General features: G+C 47.8%; 1 protein-coding gene across 1 annotated transcript in view; it reads left to right on the forward strand.

The window, feature by feature from the left end:
• Positions 1-26,624, forward strand: part of PLCL2 (phospholipase C like 2) — a 212,366-nt gene that overhangs the window by 75,338 nt on the left and 110,404 nt on the right. The window lies entirely within an intron of this gene.

Genomic DNA, 26,624 nt, shown 5'->3' on the forward strand with positions numbered 1-26,624 from the left:
TCTAATTGATTTGCTAATGTACACAAAAGATAATAATTTCTGTCTTTGATCTTGTATTTGGCATCCATGCTGGCTAGCATCTTCATAGATCTCATAGTTTGCTGGTTGGTTCTCTTGCCTCTCCATGCAGACATTTAAAAGATCTGCAGATAAAGACTGTTGTGTGTCTTTTTTCACTGGTGTATATCTTACATGGGGGCTCCCAGGTGGCTCACTGGTAAAGAAACTGCATGCTAATACAGAAGACACAGGTTCAGTTCCTAGGTAAGCAAGATCCCCTGGAGAAGGAAATGGCAACCCATTCCAGTGTTATTGCCTGGGAATCCCATGGACAGAGGAGCCTGCTGTGCTATAGTTCATGGGGTCACAAAGACTCAGACAGGACATAGCAACTAAGCAATAACAACAGCATATATTGTCCTTTTTCCTGTGATGCTGCCTTGGCCAGTACAAGTCATATTCTTCAACTGGGATGCTTCCAGCATTTCATCATTAAATAAAAAGTTTACCATTATTTTTTTGTAAATTCCTCTTTTCAGGCTAAGGAAAATTTCTGTTTCTGGTTTGTTAAGAGTCTTACCATGAATGTGTTTTGCATTTTATCAAATCTTTTCTCTGTAATAATTAACAAATTTCATGATTTTTCTCTTGTATTTTATTAATACAGTAATTATCTTCACAGAATTTTCTCTTACAAAACCACCATTGTATTTCTGGAATAAATTTGGCCTGTTCTTGATAAATTGACTAACCAGTATTTTATTTAGGGCTTTTGAACCTTTGTTTATAAGTGTGAACAATCTGTTGTTTTTGTTCTGGGTTGGTACCCTCTGGCTTGAGTATCAGGGTCATGTTAACCCATTCAGTACATGGAGCAGCCCCTCTCTCTCCCCGCAATTAATGATCCTGTCCAAAGTGTCAAGAGTCCTGAATCTAAGAAAATTTCTGCTAGATTCAGAGAAGCAGCTGAGTGGCCTTCTGTTTTTCCCTTAAGAGCCTGAATAGTTTATATAATATAAAATTTACCTATTATTTGAAAGTTTGGTATAATTCACCTAAAATGACCTGAGTTTGGTTCCTTTTCAAAGGCTAGATCTTTGACTACCTTTTTGATTTTTTTCTAGAATATTGATCTCAATGGTTTTCTTCTTTCTGAGCTAATTGTAATAATTATATTTTTTTAGAAAATTGTTTTTTTCATTTATTTCTAATTTATTCATATTAAATTGATTACATTTTTCTGGATTTAAAAAATAATAGTTATGTAGTTGTTGCTCAGTCACTAAGTCATGTCCAACTTTTTGCCACTGCACGGACTGCAGCACACCAGGATTCCCTGTCCTTCACTATCTCCCAGAGTTTGCTCAGACTTATGTCTGTTAAGTCAGTGAGGCCATCCAACCATCTCGTCCTGTCTCGTCCCCTTCTCCTCCTGCCTGCAATCTTTCCCAGCATCAGGATCTTTTCCAATGAGTCAGCTCTTCACATCAGGTGGCCAAAGTATTGGAGCTTCGGCTTCCGCATCAGTCCTTCTAATAAATATTCAGGGTTGATTCCTTTAGGATTGACTGATTTGCTCTCCTTTCAAAGTAGTTATATTCTTTTTCTTTTTAAAACTCATTTTGACAAAGATTTGTTTAATTTGACCTTGAAAATTAGCAAGTTTGGGGCTTACTGATCAATTCTACTGTTTTTTTGTTTATTTTCTTTGGATTCTGGTTTCTCATTCTTCCTCTCTGTCACTTTTATTAACTGCCCTTTCCTACGTTTATTTTGTTTGTCTTTCTCTAGTTTTTTGGATTGAAAATTTAGGCCACTTCCTTCTTTACTGAAGTATAGTTGATTTATGGTGTTGTATCAGTTTCTGGTGTATAGCAAAATGATGCATATATATTTTTAAAGTTTTATATATATGTACACCCTTTTCTGCTTTTTTATTATAGTTTATCACATGATACTGAACATAGTGCCCTGTGTTACAGTGAATTCTCGCTGTTCAGCTGTTCTCTGTATAGTGGTGTGTATCTGTTAATCCCAAACTCCTAATTTGTCCCTCCGCCTTTCCCGTGTGGTTATCTGTAAGTTTGTTTTCTGTGTCTGTGGGTTCGTTTCTCTCTTGTATATGTGTTCACTTGTATTATTTTGTAGATTGCACATTTGGGAGGTATCATACAGTATTCGTGTTTCTCTGTCTGGCTTCCTTCACTTAGTGTGACAGTCTCTGGATCCACCCATGTTGCTGCGAATGGCAGTGTCTCACTTTTTGTGTGGCCACTCCTGTGTGTGTGTGTGTGTGTGTGTGTGTGTGTGAGATCTTCCTTATCCCCTTATCCAGTCATCTGTGATGGACATTTAGATTGCTTCCATGTCCTAGACACTGTAAGTAGTGCTGCTATAAACATGTGTGTTTTTGAATTCGGGCTTTCTCTGGCTATATGCCCAGGAGTGGGATTGCAGGGTCATATGGTGGCTCTATTTTTATTTTTTAGGGAACTTCCATACTGTTCTCTATACTCAGTGCACCAATTTACGTTCCTACCAACAGTGTGGGAAGGTCCCCTTTCCTCCACACCCTCTACAGCATTTACTGTTTGTAGACTTTTGATGCTGCCATTCTGACTGGTGTGAGGGGTGCCTCACTGGAGTTTGTTCTGCATTTCTCTAGTAATTAGCAATGTGGAGCATCTTTTCACATGCCTGTTTTGGCCACTTATTTTTATTATTCTTATTTTCTAAACAGGGATTTAAGACAAAATTTTCCTAGTATTACTTTTCCAGCAGCTTGATGGTTTTATGGTTTGTTTTTAAGCAGTACTGTTTTGATTTTTTTCCTCTAACCTGGAGGTTGTTTGCAAGCATGTTTTAGAATTTCTACATGTATAGGATTCTTTTGGTTATACAAAGTCTGTAAGATCATTTGGCCTGGATGTTTTCTGTGTTGAGAATGGTTTTGAGTGCTCCTTTGTGGTCTAATTCAGAATCATTTCTGTGAAGATAATAAAGACCAACACTTGTAAATGTTTATTCAGATGCTCTTGTCCCTAGTTTTCTGTCCTTGATTGATGGTTTCTGAGAAAACTATGGTAAAAGTCTTTCCATGATTACTACTTTGTGAATCAAATATACTGGTATTCAAAGTTATGAACAATTTTGCAAAAATAAAAATGGACACATTTATAAACATAATCTCAGCCCAGCCGTGGTGCCTGCCTTATGCTAAGGAAGTGAGTCATCACCTACATAGATGGGGCTGGGTCTCCACACGAAGACAACCTAAGGAGTTAATGGCACAGAAACATTGTTCATCATCTTAAGACAAAGAATCTGTTCCAGCTCTCTTAGGAATCTCTCTAACCTCACAGAATACTCAGAGGTGTAGTCTAGTAAATTTTTCTACATAATTTATAATAATGAAAAATCAGAAATAAAAATCCAATGGTAACTGTTAAATAATTTAAGACCTATTATGTGAGCTTTTTAAAATCATATTCTTTAAAAGACTATTAAGTAGATAATCAACAAGGACCCTATGTATACCAAGGGAAGTCTATCAACAGTCTGTAATAACCTATTTGGGAAAAATATCCAAAGATGAATAGATACATATATATGTGTGACTGAAAAAGATTCTGTGTACCTACAACCCATACAGAATTGTAATCAATGTTACTCCAATAAAAAGTAGAAATTAGTTTAATTTAAAAAAGGAGGGGACATATGCATACCTATGGCTGATTCATGTTGATGTATGGCAGAGACCAACATAATACTGTAAATTATCCTCCAATTAAAGATAAATTAACCCCAAAAAAGAGGTAGTGGAAACATTTTTTAAGATTATGGGGTTATTATTCCTGTTAATTTAATAAATCAACATATAAAATAGTATATATTATGATCACCTTTTAAGAAAAACAGTACAGGTGCATTAAATACATGCCTAGAATAAAAGCTTTGTCTCTTAAATGATGATATCATTTCATTTTATTCTTTATGTTTGTTTTTTCAAAAATTTTCCAATGATGATTTATGTAATAATAAGATATGTACCTTTGGAAGCATCTTTTGTCACATAATTACTTTTGTCTAGAACGTATGTAACCCAGGATCCGGTGAGTGCTAAAATTTAATAGTGAAATGCCTAGTTATAAAGCCAGAAGTGCTTTAAATGATTATGGCAGATTTAATCTAAAATATACTCCATGAAGTTTAAAATAGTATCAAGTGGGCAGAGTAGAAAGACTGATGCATTTTGTGTTGGTGAATGCAGGCGGGGAATAGGTGTCCTGATCTGCTGTTGGGTGCGGTGGTAGGCAACTTGTGATGGCCAGTTCAACATCTGTTAACATCCTGAGTATTTCTAGTCCTTGACTCAAAAAGTTCTCTGCTATGAATTAGTTCTGCAGCAGCTTTTATAAAAGTACTAAAAGATTGCACTGTTTATAATAGGATATTTTTCTTCAGATTTTTTCACTAACATCCATCAGTATGTACCTGCATGCTCAGTCACTTCCTGTCCACCTCTTTGTGACCCTATGGGCTGCTGCTCGCCAGGCTCCTCTGTCCATGGGATTCTCCAGGCAAGAACACTGGAGTGGGTTGCCACGCCCTCCTCCAGGGGATCTTTCCGACCCAGGGATTGAACCCGAGTCTTTTACATCTCCGGCACTGGCAGGTGGATTCTTTACCACTAGTGCTACCTGGGAAGCCCAACTGGCCAAATAGATTGTCTTTTATCCAAGCAAGGGCGTACTATACAAGCCTCAAAAAAGAGAGGGGAGCTTTATGGATAATGACATAAAAAATGTCAAAGATGCATTTTTAAGTGAATGAAAGAAGTTGCAAAACACTATGTATAGTATAACCGCATTTTTGTAAAGAATGGGATGTATATGTACACATTTACACACATACATATTTGTAAGCATCAAAATATTTTCCAATAAATACGTATGAAATAGTTAACTTACCTGTGAGCCAAGGGTAGAACCTGAGTGACTTCGTGTATTACTATAATTTTGGATTATTATAATCTTACAATAAACACGAGTTACTTTAGCAGATTTTTAACTTAATGAATTTTGATTTATTTTTATTTTGGTTGCTGCTTGCTGGCTTTCTCTGACTGCAGTGAGCACGGGGAGGTGCCCTCCAGGTGCAGTGGGAGGGCTTCTCACTGCGGCGTCTCCTCTTGGCGTGGAGTGCAGGCTGCAGGCACGTGGACCTCAGTGGTCGTGGCGCCTGGGCTCCGTTGCTTGGCAGCACGTGGGGTCTTCCCAGGCCAGGGATTGAATGCACCTCCTTGGCGGGTACATTCTTATCTCCTGTACCACCAGGGGAGTCCTCAGCAAATTTTGATAAAAAGAAATTTTAAAAGGTAAAAAAAAAAAAAGAAATGCTGTCACTGTAATCAGATACTTCTTCTGAATTTCCTTTCTGTGTTTGGTGATGTACCCAGCAGTGTGATAAGCATATAAAATAGGACGACTGCCCTGGAAAAGCTTGACCTCAAATTCTCTTTTTCACATGTATACAGCATTCATGTAATTATTTTTAATGGGTAGTAATATGATACTTCATTTGCTACAAGTCACATAATTACAATTCAGTAATTTAATATTTTGATTTTAAAAATTGAGATGTAATTGGTATATGACATGTTAGTTTCAGATGTACAATGTAATGACTCAGTATTCATATACATTGCAGAGTAATCATCATAGTAAGTTATCTACAACTATTTGCCACCATGTATAACAATTTGAAAGTGAAGTCGCTCAGTCGTGTCCGACTCTTTGCGACCCCATGGACTGTAGCCTACCAGGCTCCTCTGTCCATGGGATTTTCTAGGCAATAGTCCTGGAGTGGATTGCCATTTCCTTCTCCAATAACAATTTGAATTACTGGAGTGGGTTGCCATTTCCTTTCTTAGGGGCTCTTCCCAACCCAGGGATTGAAGCTGGGTCTCCTGCATTCGGGTGGATTCTTTACCATCTGAGCCACCAGGGAAGATGGCCACCATTAACAGTTTGATAATTTCTTATTCAATGAGCTAGTGCTAATTTCATGGATGTTTATCTTCTGTGAGTCAGATAATTTCAAGGTGGATATTTAACTTGTCTGAGAAAGGAATTTATTAGTGCAGACTTTTGAAAACTCCATAGGAGTTCCTATACAACATAATAAACTTAGAATGTCTGCATCATTGTATTTTTCATAGGAGACTCAGAAGTATTTTTGTTATTTATGATGGGTCACGAGTATCAGGTAAAGTTAAAAAGATTAGTGCAAATATTTAAATTTTGAGTTGGTTTTTCATGTTCATTTAATGTACCTGATGAACTTTAAAATATCCATTAATTGTACAGTATTAAACTATAATTTTCATGTAGTGGACTTATATTTCTTGAGAAGTTCCGTTAGTTATCCCTTCCTTAAATGCCTAGCTACCATAAAGTTTTAACTAGAAGCCAAGCTTTGAAAAGGAGCAATAAACCATTAATTGTAGGTTATTATGAAGCTGGATTTTAAAGCAGTGTTTATAGAAATGTCACATCAATACAGCTTCCATACTCTGCTTTATTTCTCCTTTTATTTCTCATATCTGTGCTTTGTGCACAGGCAGTGTGGGTGCGATGTTGAAAATAAAACTGTAATAAAGCAAATTGTAAACAGAAGCAAAAGGAACAAAAAGTAATTTCGCCCGCAATGTACTGCCTGAAATTTAGTTGGGAAATTCAGTCATTATTTTCTTTAGCATCATTGGCAGATACTTGAAATCAGTGACATTTGGAATGATGGAGCTAAATTCCTGATCTGATGATTATAAAGACGAAAAAAATAGTTCATGGCCTGAGGCAGTGATGCCAAACTCTTTTGGTATGAAAAGCAGTCACTGTGGGTAATTTTGCAAGATTTCCACTTTTAAAGTCATGCATTCCTTTTTGTCTTACTCTGTGGCACACCTGTTATCTCTAACTAAGGTGGAAGTTTGGGGTAAGTATTTAGTACTGTCCAGGACGCATGCCTGTGTCAGGAGCGATGGTGAAAGCATGGTTTGGGAGCTCCCCAGGTGGTGTGTGGTTCCCTGTAGCCTTGGGTAGACCTTTCCCCGCAACTCCGCGCTCCTTCTGTTGGATTAGATCATCCCTTGCGTTCAGTTTTCCACTCCCAGAGCCTGACCTCGACGTGAAGCCTCGTAGGCACCTCGCCATCCCTGGCTCTGTACGTGAATGTCGCCTGTCCTCCCGTCTAGCTGCAGAGAGGAGCTGCCCCCGCACTCCAGCAATCCCCCTGCGCCCCGGGGCATTGCCCTCACCGCGGAGCTGTGGCTGCCAGCTCACCCACACCGGCTCCAGGCTCCTCTTCACCCCTCTGCCCCCGGCCCCACACCTCTCTGCGTCCATCATAATATCTGTGCCTTCTGAGCTCTCTTCTCCAGCTGTCTCCGGGCCTCCCCGAGCTGAGTTCCTTCCACCGCCCGCCAGGCCACTTTTTTCTTCTGTCGTGGAAAGCCCCAGGCTCATTATTTCTCGCTTCGGCCTCCCAGCGGCGCTATGCTGCGGACATGCCCCTCACGAGAACGTTCTTCCTCCTGTTGTCCGCGCGTTGACCACGGTAGTTCTTGTCCTGCGTGATGGCTGGTTCCTCCACCGGCGCTGCGGGTTGCTGCCCCTTCTCTGTCTGGCGGTGCGCGCTCAGCGCTCATCACTGCTCTGCCCCCGGTGCACGCCCTCCCCTGGGATGCTATCCCCCCGCCCAGAGCTCTCAGGGCAGAGGCACCCCTCCCACCCTGACGCGCTCTTGGCCCCGTCCGGCCCGGGGGCTCGCCCTCACCGGGCTGCCAGCGCTGCACCCCCCTGCGCTCCGGACTTCTCACCGGGTGTTCCCCTCCAGCGCTCTGTCCAGATTGAGGACCCGTGATTCTTTGGCTAAAAAGAATCATGTTCTCCAAGAAGCTAGTTAACTCGTAAACATCTTTGTTTCAGCAGAGCACTCTGATCATTCTGCTCTCTGTGAAGGACACCACCTTAACTAGCGGGTTCGCGGAGCAGTGCAGACCTCTCTGACATCAGCCCCCACCGTTACCCTCCTCGGCTGTGAGCTGTCCCCAGCCCAGAGCCAGCCGAGCTCCCATAGCTCCTCTCCAGGGTCACCGCCGTCTGATGGCGCTTCCTGGACGCCCCCAGAGTCAAGCCGCTCATCATCCAGCCGTCCCTTCTTCACTGTGATTCTGCTCTTAGCTCCTTTTCTGAAGCCTTTCCATTTTATACCGTTTCTTAAGCACATTTTAGTTGTATTTTCCCAATTGTGCTTTTAGCTTCTTGAGGGTAGGAACACGTTTCATGCCCTCCCCTCTGGTGACCACTGTTAGACAAAGTCTCAGTAACTACTCACTTATTGACTGATTGTTGGGCATCATAGCGTAGAACTTCAGGCAATCCAGTCGTCTGTAGTCAATAAAATACCAGAAGTTTCTGCTAGTTAATGTGCCAGGGGCTTAACATTCTTGGGGTAAAGAACTGTTTTCTAGCTGGAATACTTGTCATCAGAGCGTCTGCCTCCTTGTTTCAGGGGAGAGCCTGCCTTTTGTCTTGGGGTCACCTTCTAACATTTACAGCAGAAACCCCTCTCCTGCTGTAGGTGCTGTAGTCACAGAAGGCGGATGCCGGAAGGGGCCTTAGCGGGAGTCTTGGCAGAAGTTTCTCTCTCACAAGTGAAGCCAGCAGAAGTTTGGGGACAGCTTCTACCACTCGCAGATGTCGGGGCTGGGACTGGAAGCTGGTGTTCTCAGATCAGATCCAGAGCCCTCTCCGCTGCACGTCTGCGCGTGTTCCGCTCCTTCCTGCATTTGTGCAGCACACCGGCGTGTGTCGGTGCCCGCAGAGCGCATGGAAGGCGACAGAGAACGAGTAGAGACTGCCGGCCCACGTGGAGGTGCGCGGGACAGGCGGTGGAGGAAGCGCTTTTCGTCCGCGTTGTTTTCAGAAGGACGGGGTTTGAGGAGGCTTTAGGCCGAGGGACGGCACCAGGAGGGGGACGTCTGCAGATGTGGGTGCAGGGCGCCCCTTTGAAGGTGTGTGAGGGCCACGGGGTCCGAGCGCAGGCGGGGGTGGTGGAGCCTCAGGGCAGACAGGGTGGCGTTTCCAACCAGACTGGCCTCGCAGGGGCACTGGAGCCTAGGTCTGTGTGCCCACCCGGCGCCTCTCCTCTCTGGTGTGGGTGGTGAGGCCTTTGGCCGAGAGGAGGGTGTGGAGAGTGGGTGAAGCTCCCTGGGGGCGCACGTGCTGACCGCTGGGCAGGAGAGAGGGGGCAGGACGCAAGCCTGAGCTGCCCTCATGGGTGCCCACGGAGGACCCCCAGCGGGTGGCCAGGGCTTTGCAGGGCGGGTGTCTGGCCTCCCGAGGCGGCTGTGTCCCGGTGCCCAGGGTCGGCTCCCGTGGGGAGGAGCCCGGGGCTACGAGCGTGGTGAGCGGCGCTGGTGCAGGGCTGGTCCGAGGTCTGCGGTCCTGGGCTGGCCCCGGGCTCCGGGCTCCAGGCCCCGGGCCTTGGGTAGACAGCAGCGGTGCTGACTGAGTAGGTCCTTCCCCTTTTGCAGCAGTTGATCCAGAAGGAATAGAAGAGTCGACCGAAGGAGAGGAAGAGACGGGGTGTGAGTGAAGCCGCCGTATTTGGAAGGGATTTGCTCTGAACTGTGTGGCCAGTTGACTCGTCTCCGGGTGGAGCCCGAGGCCAGTAGGGATGTGCTCTAGAGGGGGTCCGCTCAGGGCGCGCGTCTCCGTTAGAGGGGGCCCGGTTAGGGCGTGGGGGTCTCCTTTAGAAGGGGTCCGCTCAGGGCACGCGTCTCCGCTAGAGCGGCCCGGTCAGGGCACGCCCCCGTGGTGCGTGCCTGGGACCAGCATTGGGTCCTCTGGGTGCTCACTGCTGTCCGCAGCAGCGTTGTCTAGGATCCAGCCCTCCCAGGACCTTCCGCGTTAGATCGTTCTTCAGTATGAATCGTTCATACTTTATAATAATTTTAATAAGCTCATTATAAATAATCAGTGCAGAGAGTTAACGGCGTGATCTACTCGCTGATCTGTTCATAACCCTCGCCCTGCCCTCTGGCATTGCCTGCTACTGATCCCAGTTGACATTGTGAAGTTTCGTGCAGTGAAATGCACATGTGAAGAGAGCAAAAGCAATTAAAACTGCTTGGAAAAAAATAAAACCAGGAGCAGTGAACACCTAAAGGATTTACTGGGACCTTTCTAAGCCGAAGAAACTGTGAAGAAGAGCTTCAAAAAGCAGTGCCTCAGAGCAAATATTAAAATCTCCTTCTTCTTGATTCCTAAAGATAACTGGATCTAGTGGTAAAAAGTAAAGAATGTATGTGTGTGTGATCACACGGGTACATGTTTGTATGTACACACATCTAAGTATTTGAGGCAATATATCTTACCAGACTTTGAAAAAAGAAACAGGCCATCCTAGTCATGACGATGAAAAAATGGCCTGAGAGAAGGGGAAGCTGTGTATTATTAGTTCATGAATAGATAATAAAATGGCAGGTTCAAATCCTATGCCAGCAACCTGTATATACCTGAGTAAGTACAGTGTGTCTGACTCTATGTTAAATTAATTTTTTTATTAATCATTTATTTGCCTTCTTGACTGAATTCTTTGAAAGTAGAGAGCAGTCTGATTTAACTGTGTCTCCAGCCTGTTCTCATAAAAGTGATCAAGTGAACCTGGATTCTAGGCTCCAAGGCCTGCATCACATATAGGGCAGGGGACCTGTTACTCCGCTTTATATTCTAATGCCTAGCACTGTGCTCAAACGTTGTAGTTAGTCAACGAAAGTGTTTTGACATAAAGAACAAAAAAGCTTTAATATTTAAATTTACCCAGATGTAGTGAATATTTTTAACTGTATCAAGTATTGGCAATTTCTGTATCTGTTACGTATTTTTAAATCATGTTTAAGATAGTGAAAGGGGGGGAAGTGAGTCTAGAGAGTGTCGTTTCTGAAAACACTGAGGACCCTCCAGTGCGATCAGAAGGAGTCCCGAGGGAGTGAGGAGGGGCACGACCCAGCTGCTCCCGCTGCCATCCGGTCCGTGTTCCGTGGGGCCTGGGGCCGGTGAGGTTCATAGGCCCATCACCCTGTGCGTTCTTCTTTAGGGCCGAATCTCTGCCCCCGAGCTGGACACTTGGGCAGTCTCTAGCACTTACCTAGTGTCTCTAGGAGCTTAGAGTCCAGTGGGAGACAGGCACGCATCGTGGAATGAGACTATAAATATAAAATGATGATGACAGGTATCGAACAGGCGAGGTCCGTGGGACCGAGACAGTTCATCATAAGAGAGTTGGACTTAACTCCGGAGATCCAGGAAGTGACCATTGTTTTGAAATCTGAAGACAGACCAGGAGTTACACTAGGCAGAGCTGGAGGAGGAGGAGGAGGTTTGCAGGCCGAGGAGGAGCCCAGGCCAGGCCCGTGGACTGCAGGTGGGAGGTGTCGGGGTGGGGGTGAGCCTGGGCCCTGCCGGCCCCCAGGGCCTCTTTAAGGCACGTCACCTCTGTCAGAGACGGAGGGAAACGGTGAGGAGTTGCGAGCAGCAGACTGTGTCCATGGCCGCGGGGGCCAGCCCTGCTGTCTGGAGACAGAGTCGGCCTGCAGGGGAGGGCAGGGGCGGCCTGGAGCTGGACTTGAAGGATGGGGAAGGATGGCTGGGTCCGAGACTCTCCTGGGCTTCCAGCCCGGGAGAGCGCAGCGTTCGCTGAGGAGCGGGCGTCGTTGTGGGACCAGCTGGCCCCATCCTGGGGCTGAAGGACCCTTAGACCACCGGGAAGAAGTGTCTGGAAGCAGCTGCACATGCAGGTCAGCTGTTGGCCTCGGGCACCGCGGCTCTCGTCCCCAGATGGGGGTCCCCCGACCCCCAGTTCCCACGGGACTCTGCACCTCTCGCTGCTGCCGCCGCTGAGAGCTCCTGTTTGGGGTCGCAGTTCTCTTTCGGAGCCTTGCGTTGTTTCCTCAGCGAGATCTAAATCCAGAAGTCCTGGCCCAGTAGCACTAAGATGTAATCGCCTTGGAAGATGCAGTTACGTCTCACTTCGCCTAACACCTAAAAGAGGCTTATGGAGCAGTCTTGAGAGCTGTCCTGCCCGGAGCCCCCCGTATGTGGGGAGGGGGAAAGGGCGGGGTCTGCAGTGGGGCGCCCTCCTGGCTCCTGGGGCAGCCGCTGCCATCCGGCCCGGGTCACAGACCTCTAATGGGGGAGGTCTGCTCACGCAGAGGAGGGGCGCTTGCCTCAGGAGATCGGGCTGGTCAGGGGTCTGCGTGTGGAGGAGAATCAACCTGGGCTCTTAAGAGTGCTGCCTCCTTCCACGTCTCCAGGGACAAAACGTCCCGAGCCTCAGGTCACACCAGGGCAGAGCGAGGGGGATGGACTGGGTGGTCAAGCAGACTTTCACGGGGCTGTTGGAGGCAGGCCCCAGGGGTCCTGTGGCCGCCCCTGAGTAATGAGGGGGGAAGGTCCCCGGGGGTCCTGTGGCCGCCCCTGAGTAATGAGGGGGGAAGGTCCCTGGGGGTCCTGTGGCCGCCCCTGAGTAATGAGGGGAGATGGAGGCCGGGATTTGCTCCCTCCATCCAGGCATCGCTCGGGGCACAGCCACCCAGATTTCAGCCCCTCGCTCTCAGTGCATTCGGCTCCTTGGCAGTATCCCGTATGCAGGATGCCGGCCGCTCACTGGGAGCTTTCATTCCAATTGTTCTGGACCCTGGGGAAGACCAGACTCCCAGGTCCTGGAGGCCGGCAGACGTGGCTCCCTGGACTGTCCACACTGGTGGGAATGTCCGAGAGGCCTGGGTTGGGGGGGGTGGTTGTCAGAGGGGCTTCTCCACCATGTGAGGCTCTGACAACAGGCCTGTTCTGGAGTCCATGGAGCTTCCCCCAGCACTGGGGATGGGGTGGCTGGAGGCTGCGCCCATAACTGAGGGGCTGGAGACTGGCTGAGCAATGACCAGGGTGACTGATGGGGAAAAGGAAGCCTGTGAACGGAGGTGCTCTGAGTGAGCGAGACAGGCTCTTACAGGCACCATGCCCTGGGCCAGGGGCCGCAGGCTTCTTCCAGACCCCACACCAGAAGGAAAGCCACCACCAGCCCCAGAGGGCTGGCTCTCCCCGGTCCAGGGCGGGGTGGCTCAGCTGCTGTAGGTGGGCTGGAGTGCCCGTGCCTCTCAGCGCCTCAGGCCCATCTTAGAATGAGCTGGTGGGGGAGGCCACTGGAGGTGGGGGAGGCCACTGGAGCCCCTCTGCCAAGGTGGTTCCATCCCAGACTGGAGTGGGAGGAGCCAGCTGGGCCTGTCACACAGCTGGGGAGGAACCGGTGGTTGTGAAAGAGGCCACGATTGTGTTAGTGAGGGTTCCGCACAGAAACTAGAGAGCCTCGTGATGAAGGTGGAAGAGGAGACTGAAAATGCTGGCTTAAAACTCAGCATTCAGAAACTAAGATCATGGCATCCGGTCCCATCACTTCATGGCAAACAGATGGGGAAACAGTGGAAACAGTGGCTGACTTTATTTTTGGGGGCTCCAAAATCACTGTGGATGGTGACTGCAGCTATGAAATTAAAAGATGCTTGCTCCTTGGAAGAAAAGCTCTGACAAACCTAGACAGCATATTAAAAAGCAGAGACATCACTTTGCTGACAAAGGTCCGTCTAGTCAAAGCTGTGGTTTTTCCAGGAGTCATGTATGGATGTGAGAGTTGGACTATAAAGAAAGCTGAGCACCGAAGAATTGATGGTTTTGAACTGTGGTGTTGGAGAAGACTCTTGAGAGTCCCTTGGACTGCATGGAGATCCAACCAGTCCATTCTGAAGGAGATCAGCCCTGGGATTTCTTTGGAGGGAATGATGCTGAAGCTGAAACTCCAGTACTTTGGCCACCTGATGGGAAGAACTGACTCATTGGAAAAAACCCTGATGCTGGGAGGGATTGGGGGCAGGAGGAGAAGGGGATGATAGAGGATGAGATGGTTGGATGGTATCATTGACTCTATGGATATGAGTTTGAGCAAGGTCCGGGAGATAATGGAGGACAGGGAAGCCTGGTGAACTGCAGTCCATGGGATCGCAAAGAGTCCGATGTGATTTAGTGACTGAACAACCCAGAGGAACAGGACCATTAGGTCATGTATGTAAGAGAGAGAGACAGAGAGAGAGAATGAGAGATGGATTTTAAGGATCTGGCTTGAGTGTTCATCAGGCTTGCCTTTTTGAAATTGTAGAAGCCGCCAGCCGCAGGCTGGAGACTCGGGAAGAGTTGATGTCTTGAGTCTGATGTCAACTCTTCCACGCTGCCGTCTGGAGGCTGAATTCCCTGTTCTTGGGACACCTGTCTTTGCCCTTAAGGCCTCAACTGACCGATTGGGGCTCATCCGCATGATGGGCTAATCTGCTGGACTTGAAGTCAACTGACTATAAATGTCTATCACAGCCATACTAGCGTTTGACCAAACCTGTTCCACCCAAGTGAACACATTAATTGACAGTCAATGTGATGCCCCAGAACATTGTCATCTCTCAAAGGAAGGCGGGTGGTTAAGGAACCGTTTCCCCTTCGACACGGAGTGGAAGGTGGAGGAGAGGAGCGTGCTGCGCTTACCGTGGGGTTTGTTTGTCTCCGTCTCCCGATGCTGCTTGAGCCTTGGATCTTCCACTGGCCTCACTGCAGCGGCACTGGGGGGTGGGGGTGGGGGCTGGCCTACCATAGATCACCCCCTCCTACCAATAAAAAGGCTTCTCTCACCGGTGGCAGGTAAGAGTCCCAGCCTCCTGGTTCCCGAGGGGCCGTGTAGAATCCGTGTTTGGTCATCATGGTGACCCCATGGTGTCTGGTGTCTTGGTGCTCAGCCTCATCCTGGACATCATTTGTTCAAAAAGGTTTCACATCTTCCAAGCTCAAGATGTGAAACCACTGTACGAGGTATTAGAATAGCCTCTACACATGTATTTACTGAGTGAACAATTTTGTTTCACTTTGTGTTGTATGTATTTTCTTTCTTGCCAGTTGGAGGGGAATGATTTCACACTAGTGTATCATGGAACACAGTCATGCGTGGTTCCTGAGATCATCTTTCTACCTAAGCTCTCGCTCTCGCCTCCCTAGCCTTCACTCCAGCTACGCGAACCAGTTGCCCCCCACAGACGCCCGGAGAGACTTTCCACTCTTACAACGTTCGTTTCACCTGAAATGTCCTTTCCTGCTAGTTCTTTCCGCTTTTACCCTGTTGAGACCCATGATTGAGTAGATGTGAGCTCAGAAGCCTCTCTGTATTCAGAGCATCACGGACGCTTCATAGACCTCTCTTGCTGTACTTGCATTTAGGTTTGTTTTCTTTTTTAAAAAGGTCCCCTTTTTCTTTTTAGTTGCGTGGCTGCGCTGGGTCGTAGATGAGGCCTGCGGGACCTTTGGTCGTAGCTGCGCTCGCAGGGTCTTTGGTCGTAGCTGTGGCCTGAAGGACCTTCTGCTGCGTCCTGCAGACTCTTAGCTGTGGGATGTGAAATCCCGTTCCCGTTCCCTTGTGGGACGTGGAATCCTGTTCCCTGCATGCGTGCGTGCTCAGTCGCTTCAGTCGTGTCCGACTCTTTGCAACCGTGTGGACTGTAGCTCGCCGGGAGCCTCTGTCCATGGGGTTCTCCAGGCAAGAACACTGGAGTGGGTTGCCATGCCCTCCTCCAGGGGATCTTCCCGACTCAGGGATTAAACCCACGTCTCCTGCACCGCAGGCAGATTCTACTGTCTGAGCCACCGGTCAGCCGTCTAGTTCCCTGACCAGGGAGCAAACGCAGGCCTGCTGCATTGGGAGTGTGGAGCCTTAGCTACTGGCCCACCAGGGAAGTCCCATCACTCTGCGTTTCTTCCAGCCTCTGTGTTGAAAGCTGTGTCTTGTTCCATGTCGTCTGCTGTGTCCTGCTTGGTACCTGGCCGCCTGCAGGAGTGAGTGAAGCAGAATTCACCCTGGCCTTCAGCGGTCCTTGCATTGTGTCTGACCCGTGTGTTAGAAATCTATCCGGCCAGTGTGCTTCTATGTTGAGCTGATTATCCAGTTGCTGGATGAGCTCAGACACTGCTTTTCTTCTTGTATTTGGAATGGAGTGAAAGGAAGGAAGAAGGGATGAAGGTCCTTCATTTTCTGTTGATGAGAAGCTTGTTATTCTTCAGTCACTAAGTAGTGTCTGATTCTTTGCAGCCCTGTGGACTGTATCCTCCCGCCAGGCTCCTGCGTCCATGGGATTTCCAGGCAAGAGTACTGGCGTGGGTTGCCATTTCCTTCTCCAAGGGATGTTCCCAACCCAGGGATCAAACTGGCACCTCCTGCTTGGCAGGCAAATTCTCTACCACTGAGCCACCTGGCAAGCCCTTGATAAGGTAGTTGGCTGCAAAACCCCACTCACTGAAGGTTTAAAATGAATGGCTGCAAGACAGCTTAGAACTTTGTGACTTTTATCAGGGGGCCTCGTTTCCATGAATTCACACCAGTCAGTTCTTGGTGCTCTGCCCTGGGGGCCGGGGGCAGCGAGCTGAAGCTTTGTGTTTCCTGTGACTCTCGCTGAGCCGCCACCAGAAGCTCTCGGTCCAGCGGGATGAGAGGAGGCAGACGAGAGCGGCTCTGACCGGGGGTGCAGGGGGCGCCTGCCTTCCTTTGCCACTCAGAGCCTTTGGGTGCGGCTTGGGTGTCACCCCCAAAGGGAGGAGAGTGTCCTCACGGTGGAGGAGCCCTGCGGCATGGCGTTCTTGGGCTGGGACGACGTGAGGACAGCCTGACACGCTCATTCGTTTCCTCACCGCAGAGACGCTGGTGCGCGCACATGCCGGAGGACCCTGTGTCAATGCGACAGGCCCAGAATCCTAGCAACAAGTTTAAATGTTGGAAACGGATTGAAAATGACTCTCTTCACATTAGGAAGTTTTGTTGGCAGAGAGCAAAGCAGATTGTGCCCTTTGCCAAAGCACAGGAAGACTCGTGTGCAGGCTTCTTTTGCTCAGCCCTTGCTGTTCTGTTAGAACTCTTGGCTGATGCAGGATGCTCGCCCAGAGAGAGTAACTGTCAAGAAAACATGATTGGAAGCAATGATGAGTCTCATTTTTGGAGTGTTTCCTTTTTCACAGTCTTCAGCAGTATGTTGTTGCCCTGTTTACTTTGGGCTGGTATGCCTCTTGGACTATTATAAGCCCAAGTAGGAATTTATAAATTTGACTGTTATTTCAGAATCACCTGCTGATGTGACTTGTACACTATGGGGGCACAGGCCAGATTGCTTTTGTGATTAAAAAGCCTAATTAAGGCTCAGACATGAACTCTTGCTTCCCTTAGTTTGTATCAATACTTTCCCCTCCTCCCAGGGGGTTTTGCAAATATGAACCCTTCTTTGGTTTAAACTACAACTTTGAAAACGTAAAACTTATCAAACCAATTTTAACTATAGTTATCATGATTTGTATTAGTTGGAGAACATTTGTTTAAGTAGTATAATACTGATAATGTGTAGATCAAGTAGCAAAACCAAAAAAGAAGCGTGCTCCCTCCCACCAGTTTACTTTCCATTTTAATTTAAGCAAATTTTGTATCCATTTTTTTTTTAAATAATATACTTTGAAGTTTTAGATTGAAGGTTTGGAAAAAGAAAGCCAACTATAATCTCAGAGCTAAAATTGTGACTCCATCTTCATTTTCACCTGGAGAGGGAAATGTCAGCCTACTCCAAGTGTTCTTGCCTGGAGAATTCCATGGACAGAGGAGCCTGGTGGGCTGCAGTCCCTGGGGTCACAGATAGTCGGACATGACTGAGTGACTAACACACTTCATTTTCACTGTCTGTGAAAAATGAGTAGTTTCTGTATTAGTGGGGCATCATATGGAATTTTTAAAAAGGAATGAAGTTTTCTACGAGTTTGGTTATTTGGTTCAACCGTGGGTACATCGGAAAGATCTGTGTCTTGTTTGCAGCATGGCCAGAGACCGTACTTGAACGTTCATTTAGTTGTGATTAACTTTTAAGTTTTCTCTTTCCTGAGTAGGAAAGTAATTGCTCCACTTTATTTCCCAGTGCTTTTTATGCAAGAAACACGTGATGAGTAGCGTCTTGAATTTAGTTTCTGAAAGTTTTTCTTAGCAGGCGCTTCTGCTTGCTTCATTTTGTTGGGCAGTAAATATGAGTAACTCTGTGAATTGCCATTTGTAACTTTTTCATCCCCCAAATTTAGTATCTCAGTACAGCAGTTATTCACTTCAGGTGTGTGGTGACATCTTGTCTTAACGTCTCTTTAGATGTTCTGTTTTCTTCACTCCAAGTTATCCTTTTATATTTTGCTGTAACCTTATGCCACTTCAGATGTGTAAGCAGACAGCGTGCACAGTTCTCAAAGCTTGTTTTCTGGTTAACACTTCCATCCCTGGAGGGGTGCAGAGGAACGTCTGAGGCAGAGAACGCACTTGCTTTCGTGTTCATTAGAAAGTTCCAGCCCAGAATTGCTGACTCAGCCTCTGCGGATCGAGGGGCTGCACTGCATGCTAGATCCCCCCAGACGAAAACCAAGACCCGTTCCCCACCGGTGCATTTCTGACTTCATCTGGCCTCTGGCCTCTTTTTCATTTAACCAGTTCATTGAGACTTCTGCAAGTTTTTAGGAACCATGATTTACCCTCTGAGGATTCCCTGAGTGCTTCTGAGCCGCGGCATGCACAGACCTCACCACTCTTGTTCCCTCTTCCTAGTTTGGGGTGGAAGAGGTGGTGTTTATCATCACGAATGCAGCAGTCGGGACCTACTGCCTTTATCAAAATCCAGGAGTGTGGCCCAAAGTCAAGGCAGAAACGCACACTTCTGGGTAGAGGGTTTTCCAGCGTCTGGAACTGACAAGCAGGTGTCAGGAGCAGAGCCTGGGGCAGCCTGGCCAAGCCCGCCAGCTATAATTTACTCACTACCTGTGAGCCCCTTGGCGCAGGAAAAAGTGATTTCCTTTACCAGTAAAGTTGATGGCTCTGCCTCAGTGACGAGCTTTCCCCCTTCCCTTTGCTCGGAGGACAGAGGCTACTCCAGGCTCCATGTTCTCTTATTAGAAAACTGAAAAACTCAACCAAAAAGAAGAAAGCCACAGTGGAGGTTTCTAAAAATGAAATCCACCCTTCCTCATTCAATGAGAAAAATTAACTTCCTTTAATCTGGGAATATATTTTTAGTTCTGTCTTCACCCGTTTCTGCATTTCTGTATTCTGTATAGATACTAATCTGATAACCTACCATCCGTGGGCCTTTTGAGTTGTTTTTCTGTTGCAGTGCATTTTTTTTTAATGTCTTAAAATGTTTATTCATTTAAAGATGGCACCTCGGAGAAGGGCACGGCAACCCACTCCAGTATTCTTGCCTGGAGAATCCCATGGACAGAGGAGCTTGGTGGGCTACAGTCCATGGGGTTTCGAACAGTTGGACATGACTGACGCGCCTTAGCACACGCCAAGATGCCGAGAAGCGTGTATTTAAGAACGTTAAGAACGTTTGAACAAAATCCCTCTGGGCCGCATCCCTCCCATTCAGCTGTTTCCACTGATGCGTATTGCCTCCCAGGTGTCCTGTGTCTCTGTAACAGCCTAGATGCCGTGAGAGGATGCTTTCTGTTTTGTTCAGGGTTTGACTTGCCTGGATCCGGCCTCCAATTCACCTCCTCTCCTTCGGATCTGCAGCACGCCCAGGCATGTTAAAAACGACGACTGTGACTTGCGGCCACGGTTCAAAGCAGAGCTAAGTGACTTCCGTGGAAATAAAGTGGTCCACATGGAGCAAGAGCTTCAGTACCCTTAGGACTGTGCTCCAACCAAGTGACGTGGCCCTTATTGTGCTCCGCTGGCCACTCATTTTTTTTTTTTTTTTTTTTGGCCACTCATTTTATCACGCTAGTGGGGACTAACCTGAGATGATTTTAATAGGGAGAGAGAAATTCTCATTGGGAAGACCTTTTCTACTTCATCCAGAAAAGCGTTCCAAAACATTTATAAGATATTATCTGAGCAAATTCTTATTTCTTAATTGACATGAGATATGTCGAAGGCTTCTATGGCTTTCGTCACATTTTCAAACATAATTACCTTGTACCTCATCATGGGTCAGCAGCAAGCTCCACTTCTTTTCCGTATAAGACACCAAGTCAACATCTGAAAGCTGTTTATGTTCAACCATTTAGGTAAATTGTTATTTACAACCAAGACAGGAAATGGGATAATTCTGTGGTTTCTGCCAAAAGCCATTTTCTTATTTCATCTCGTACTTACATGTATGGAGAGAGTTTCTTTTCTAATAATAAGACCCCATTGACAGATGTTGAGACTTGTTTTTAAAAGAAATGAGGAATTGTATAAAGAACTGATTTGTTTTTCAAAATTATGATTTTTTTTGAAGAAGCAATAAAGGTCTAATAAGTCTAAGAATAAAAGTAACTTACAGTAGCTATTTTAACTGGCTCTTCCTTTCTATTTCACCTATTGATTTTGCTTAGTAGACTTGTAATTGGTTGTAAAATTTGGAATTTGGGGGAAAAAAGGTTTTATTAAGTAATGCATCATTGCCCTGGGTTTTTTATTGTAAGGCTTTCCGTGTGGGTGGGAGTGTTAGAGTTTGCTGTTTCTGTGGGACTCTTTTTGGGATTTACCTCTTTGGGCAAATCTACTTAGCTTCTGATCTCCATACATTAGAACATGAGAGCAACTTCAATCCATAATTGACATGAAAAGTCAGAAAGAAGAGGAGGATGTCATCAGTAAGGGAAAAGCGGATTATGATTTAAGAAACAGACCCACCCCGAGCAATTTCAGGCGTAAAGAGATTACCAAAAGGAGCTAAGATGAATGCTTTTGTGAAGCAGAGGGGCAGGTAAGTTCATTCCTGATTTTTGGACATAGGATTGTTTCTTTGGCAAAGATAACTTTTCATAGAATTTCTTTAATTGCTTCTCTTCAGCAGAGAATACAGTAACTTTGGCTGTAGGTATTTCAGTTGTCTTCCGTGATGGTTCAGCTGGTAAAGAATCCGCTCACAATGCAGGAGACCTGGGTTCGATCCCTGGGCTGGGAAGATCCGCTGGAGAAGGGATAGGCTACCCACTCCAGTATTCTTGGGCTTCCCTGGTAGCTCAGACAGTAGAGAAACCGCCTACAATGCAGGAGACCTGGGTTCGATCCCTGAGTTGGGAAGATCCCCTGGAGGAGGGAAAGGTTCCCCACTCCAGTGTTCTGGCCTGGAGAATCCCATGGAAGTATAGACCATGGCGTTGCAAAGAGTCGGACGCGGCTGAGCGACATTCACTTTCAGGAAGCTTCTGTGGGCGTCCAGGCTGGGAATGGTGGCTGCCTTCCCGGTGCCCACAGCTCCCTGGGTGTGCCTGTCTGTCGCCTCTCGTCACAGGCTGCTGGATTGTCATTTCTGCCACCTCTACTGAAAGGATTTTAGTGTTGATGCTTCCACAAGACCTGGCTCCTGATACTTTGTTGAAGTAACTGAAAGCCCAAGTAGCGTTAAAAATACCCTTGGCAAGCACACTTTTTCACTGTTACACACCTGGAAACACTGAAGGGGGTCCGCGAGGGAGACTTTGGGCCCAGGGCTCTCATCCCGGGTCCCTTGTGGCGTATTTCCTTGGGGAGCTGAGTCTTACAGCCGCGTTGGTGCTGAATTTGCGGACTCCACAGGGGACGGTGTGAAAGGGTTTCGGCTTGTTGGCTCTGTGTGGCCAGAGCTCGGGCCCTGCCCTGAGGCCTGCAGCAGCCGCTCTGCAGGGGCGGGAGGCACTTTCTGTGCCCGGAGAGGAGGCCCGGGGGGCTGCCTGGAGGTGGGGACGAGGCGTGGGGGGGGGTGCGGGCCCTGCTCCAGCGGCAGCTCCTGAGGGCTCCGCGGAGGAGGCAGAGCTCCCAGCAACCCTGAGGGGCAGCGCTCAGTACCCCTGGTCGGCCCTCGGGGACTCAGGCGGAGCAGACCAGACACGGAGCTGACACCATGCCTGTCCGTGATCGGCGCGGCCCTGCAGGGGTTGGCCCGAGCGGGCGGCGGGGCCAGCCGCGGGGTCCCTGACCCCTGAAGCGGGGCGTGTCCGACCGCAGAGAGAGACGGTGGGGCGTTGGGGGACCCAAGCAGGCCTCCGCCAGGCTGAGGCGGTGAGTGAGCCCGCAGGTCAGAGAGCGGTCAGCGGCAGCGGTGCGGAGCTGTGCCTTGGTCGCGGCAGAGAACGGCCCTGGGTTTCTTCGTCGGACGTAGAAGGCGGTCGCGTCTGCGTCTTGGAGCGGCTGTGGGCTTTGAACGAGGTGCCCGTGTGACCCCCCAGCTCGCGCCTTGCGCTGTGGTGTCCACCGCGACTGTTCCTTCCTGACCCTGCGGTTCTTCTGGAGGGAATCACCCCCAGGGGGACGGGCTCTCCCCTTCGGGGGCTTGAGCTTCTGTTTGAGGGCTGGTGGAACTGCTTTCACAGCTCCAGGGGCAGACCTGACAGTAACCTCACCATCAACCAAAAAGGGTCGTGTGTTAGGGACCCTCGGGCCAGGCCCCAGCTGGGGACAGGCTCTCAGGTTAGAACAGCCCTTTTAACGTATAACTGCAGATCATTTCACATGGCTATTTAAGATGTTCCTCTGTCTCTTTGCTTCAAAGCCGGAGTGTCCCTTGAGTTTAGAAAGCCTTGTGTTTCTAAGAGGAAATGGAAGGAAGGAGGCTGACGTCTGTGGGGCTTCTGAGAGCCGGGTTCTTTCCCTTTCCCTCTGCTATCAAACTGGACTCACGGCAACCCTGGGGAATAAATCATTATGCTTGTGTAAGGGGAGGGGGCGGAATCACGGCCAAGGGAGCATGAAGCTGCAATCTAAGGTCATCAGCACCTAACAGGCAGAGCCAGAATGTGAACCCAGGTCTGCAGGTGGTTAATGCCGATATTCTTTGTCTGAAATGCAGAAAGGCTCCCTGGAAGGAGAGATTTCAAAGATGATGGCGGCCCCTTGGCACCATGAGTGCCCGGGAGGCTGGGCTGCATGCTGTGGGTGACCCAGCGCCCAGACATGCTGGCTCAGGGCAGACCGTTCCCAGAAGTTTACCAGTGAATGAAAGTCACAAATTCAGGTACAAAACTCATGATTGCAGCAGGTGACAGGTTGTCAGCAACATGAAATCTGTTATCAGCATTGTCAAATTATGAAAAACATGACGTTTATTAACAGAGGCTCCGCTCAAGTGGCTATACAGCTCTTTAAAGGTCTGTGTTTAGAATTGGATAATATGTGGAAAACTGACAGAGGATAACTTCAGAAGATGCCAGCAGTTTTTCAAATGACTTAAGGCACACACAGTGCCTCTGAAGAGAAATAAACTGATAAGCCCAAAAATAATCTTTCAAAAAGTAATGATGTAAATTTCAGTTCCCGTATTTGCCGCTTCTTTTCCTCGGAGTTGAAATGGTCAAAAGTTGCCATCATGGAGATTTTTAAAAGCGCTCTGAATCTGCATGTAAAGGGCAGTACAAATAACTTTCAACCAGATTGAAAATTAAAAGTGAATGTAATAATTGAAGAAGTACATATTCTGCATATTCTATGCCAGTTCTTGGCCAGATAAATGAAGCTATTAGCTGTGTGTTTTGTAAGAATCTTGTAAAGGATTATCTGAACCCTGGTGTTTTATTAGTAGCCATAGAATCATGGATTCATCAAGCCTGGGATCTGATGGAAATTCAGCAAGATTGAATGAATCAAGTTTTGCATAAATGAGGATTTTTCACCAACGGTGGAGAAGCAGTGAGTGTGGCCGTGAACTGTTGCACTTGGGTGGAGCACCACAGCTCCCCTTCCCCAGAAGCCGGGAGCTGGAACCTGAGGGCCCAGACACTGAGATGCTTTTCCTTTGAATCCACTTGGTCAAAGTGTATTTAGGACTTGAAAACCAATCCCATCACAGTAAAGAAGTTTTTTTTTTCTTTCTTTCCCAGAGAAAGCCCCCTTTCCAAGTAAGTGTCTTTAGCGCCGGTCGACTTTCCCCAGAAGTTCATTTTAATGAGGATTCCAGGTATTCAGGCAGTAGCGGTGTGAGTCCGTGTCGCGTCGGACTCTGCGACCCCGTGGACTGCAGCCCGCCAGGCTCCTCTCTCCATGGGATTCTCCAGGCAAGAATACTGGAGTGGGTTGCCTTGCCCTCCTCCAGGGAATCTTCCTGACCCGAGGGTTGAACCCAGGTCCCCTGAACTGCAGGCAGATTCTCTCCTGCCTGAGCTATAAGAAGCTATAGGGAAACCAGGTACTTTGCAGTTTACAAACGTCTGTTGAGGCTGCCCGTTTCCTTCTCCGGAGGGGGAGGGACGCAGCTGCAGATTTGTGAGGAAGCCGCGGCTGGCGAGGCTGCAGCCTGGGTCATCCTTCGTGGGTCCGCCGCATCGGTATCCAAAGGGACCTGGCGTGTGTGATTTCTGTGCCGCAGGTCAGAAGGCGCTGTCGTCTTCCTTTGGTGTGATCTGTATGTAGTGCTATAAATAGTGCTATTCTGTGGCCTTCGGGGACAACAAATTATTTTAAAGTGGTTATCTTGACTGAGCAAGTTAATTTGTATCAACTAGGTGAAATGCAACTGTAATTTGCATGTATTAAACCTCTAAACCTCCAAGTAAAATATGCTTTTAGTAACCCCCTAGGGGGGAAAAAGTCGTCTCTGGTCACAAATTACCTGGTTGAAATCTTAGTTTTAAATTCCTTTTCAAGTGATGTCTGTGTCCTAGCACACATCACAGCTTCTTACATAATATCAGACGTTTGAGGTCATTTAAATAGTATTGGATAATTCATCGTGGTCATTTATTATGGAGATCCGATTTTTTATTTCTCTCTTCCCAAACACCCCCCACCCCCTTGTTTTTTGTTTTGTTTTTTTTGGAAGCTAGTTACCCTCGCTTTTCTCCTTGTTATAGCGTGGCTTTGGGGGTGATAGAAAGGTGAGTGAACATTTTATTTTAGGAAGGATGTTCATGTGTAATTTTTAAAAGTGTTAAGACCCACAAAATGTTGTTCGAAGACGCTTGTGTTGGCTTTGCCTGCCTTTATGAATGGCAGCCCTTCTTCCAGCCATTGATTCCCGAGTTCCGTGATGACATTGGCTGCATGCTTCCTTTGGACAAAGCACCAGACTGGAAATGTTCAGAGGAGGGGAGGGGAGGGGGTTAAATGCAGCAGGGTCCTCTGAATCCGCCTGCAATGCAGGAGCCCTGGGTTCGATCCCTGGGTCAGGAAGATCCCCTGAAGGAGGGCATGGCAGCCCACTCTAGGCAGAGGAGCCTGGAGGGCTGCAGTCCATGGGGTCGCACAGAGTCGGACACGCCTGAGCGACAGGCAGCAGCAGCGGCAGCCTCTCGTCAAGGAGCTTGTCCCCTTGACCTGCTCTGTCTGATCTGAGGGCCCTGGAGGCCAGTGATCACTGAGTGCTGTGCCCTGGTCTGTTGGAATTGAGCTGTGTTCTAGCTGTGCCCTGTGCTGACCTTCAAAGGCTCAGGATGAAAAAAGAAGGCACACGATTTTAATGTTTTTATCAATTACATGTTGAAATGATAGTATCTGGGGTTAAATAAAATGAATTGTTAAAGTTTATTCATGTGTTTTTTGTGTGTGCATTTTTTAAGGTGGCTGCTAGAAAAATTTACATTACACACGTGACTCTCATACTTTTTGGCGCCACTAAGCTGGACAGTGTCTGTCTCCTTCCAGGGGTGTCACCAAGGGAGAGCGTCCGTCTGCCCAGAGATCACTCAGTATTTTCCCCCTAAACACTCGTGTTTGTAACCGCAGCAGATGATGGCAGTCAGAGTCTAACAGGATAGGAAATCAGAGCCTGTATTTCTCATCAGCCCTTTAGTTGGCCCATGATTATGTAAATATGTGGCAAGATAGCACAGTTTTGTTTTTCACAAGTGTGATTAAAAAATAATGGTAGTAAAGATGAAACAAAGGTTCCCACATGTTTAGAATCGACATAAAAGAACGGGAGGGGAAGCAGGGCAGGCAAGTCATCGGCCAGCAACGCTGGCAGCTGGAAGTGAGGCCCGGCGTCCAGGAGGCCAGCTGTCTGGGGAGGGTACGGTGGAGGCGAAAGCTCTCACTAAACCCTCATAAGCCTTCACTGCAGGAGAGAAGGCTGGTGACGCTAATGGCAGCAGGAGCGCTGCGATCAGCCTCGTGGCGTCCACGTGACTTCTGCTGTCCCTCCAGGGCCTCTGCAGGCAGGGCTGCGCTGCCTGGGCACCCTCTGTGGTGGTTCTGGGCAGCAGGCGCGGTTGCCAGGCACTGTGTTCTCAGCCCAGGAGAGGGTCGCTGCACGGGAAGCTGCGGTGGGGAAGTCAGTCCCGGGTGAGGCGGCCACACGGCCTCGCCGTGTGCAGACACCGCGGGGACCTTCGGCCAACCCACTTCCCTCTTGTTACAGGAGAAAGAGGCGTTTGTGAGCCTGCAGAGAGCGCTTAGAAGGAAGCTTTGTGTAACTTGTACCCATTTAGGTCCACGACTTTAATTTGGGGGTTCATCTCAGGTGAGCTCCTTTTGCACTGACCAGTCATCCCAGTGATTAAGAC

The sequence above is a fragment of the Bos javanicus genome, chromosome 1 (assembly GCF_032452875.1).
Source record: "Bos javanicus breed banteng chromosome 1, ARS-OSU_banteng_1.0, whole genome shotgun sequence".
In the NCBI taxonomy this organism is placed as follows: Eukaryota; Metazoa; Chordata; class Mammalia; order Artiodactyla; family Bovidae; genus Bos; species Bos javanicus.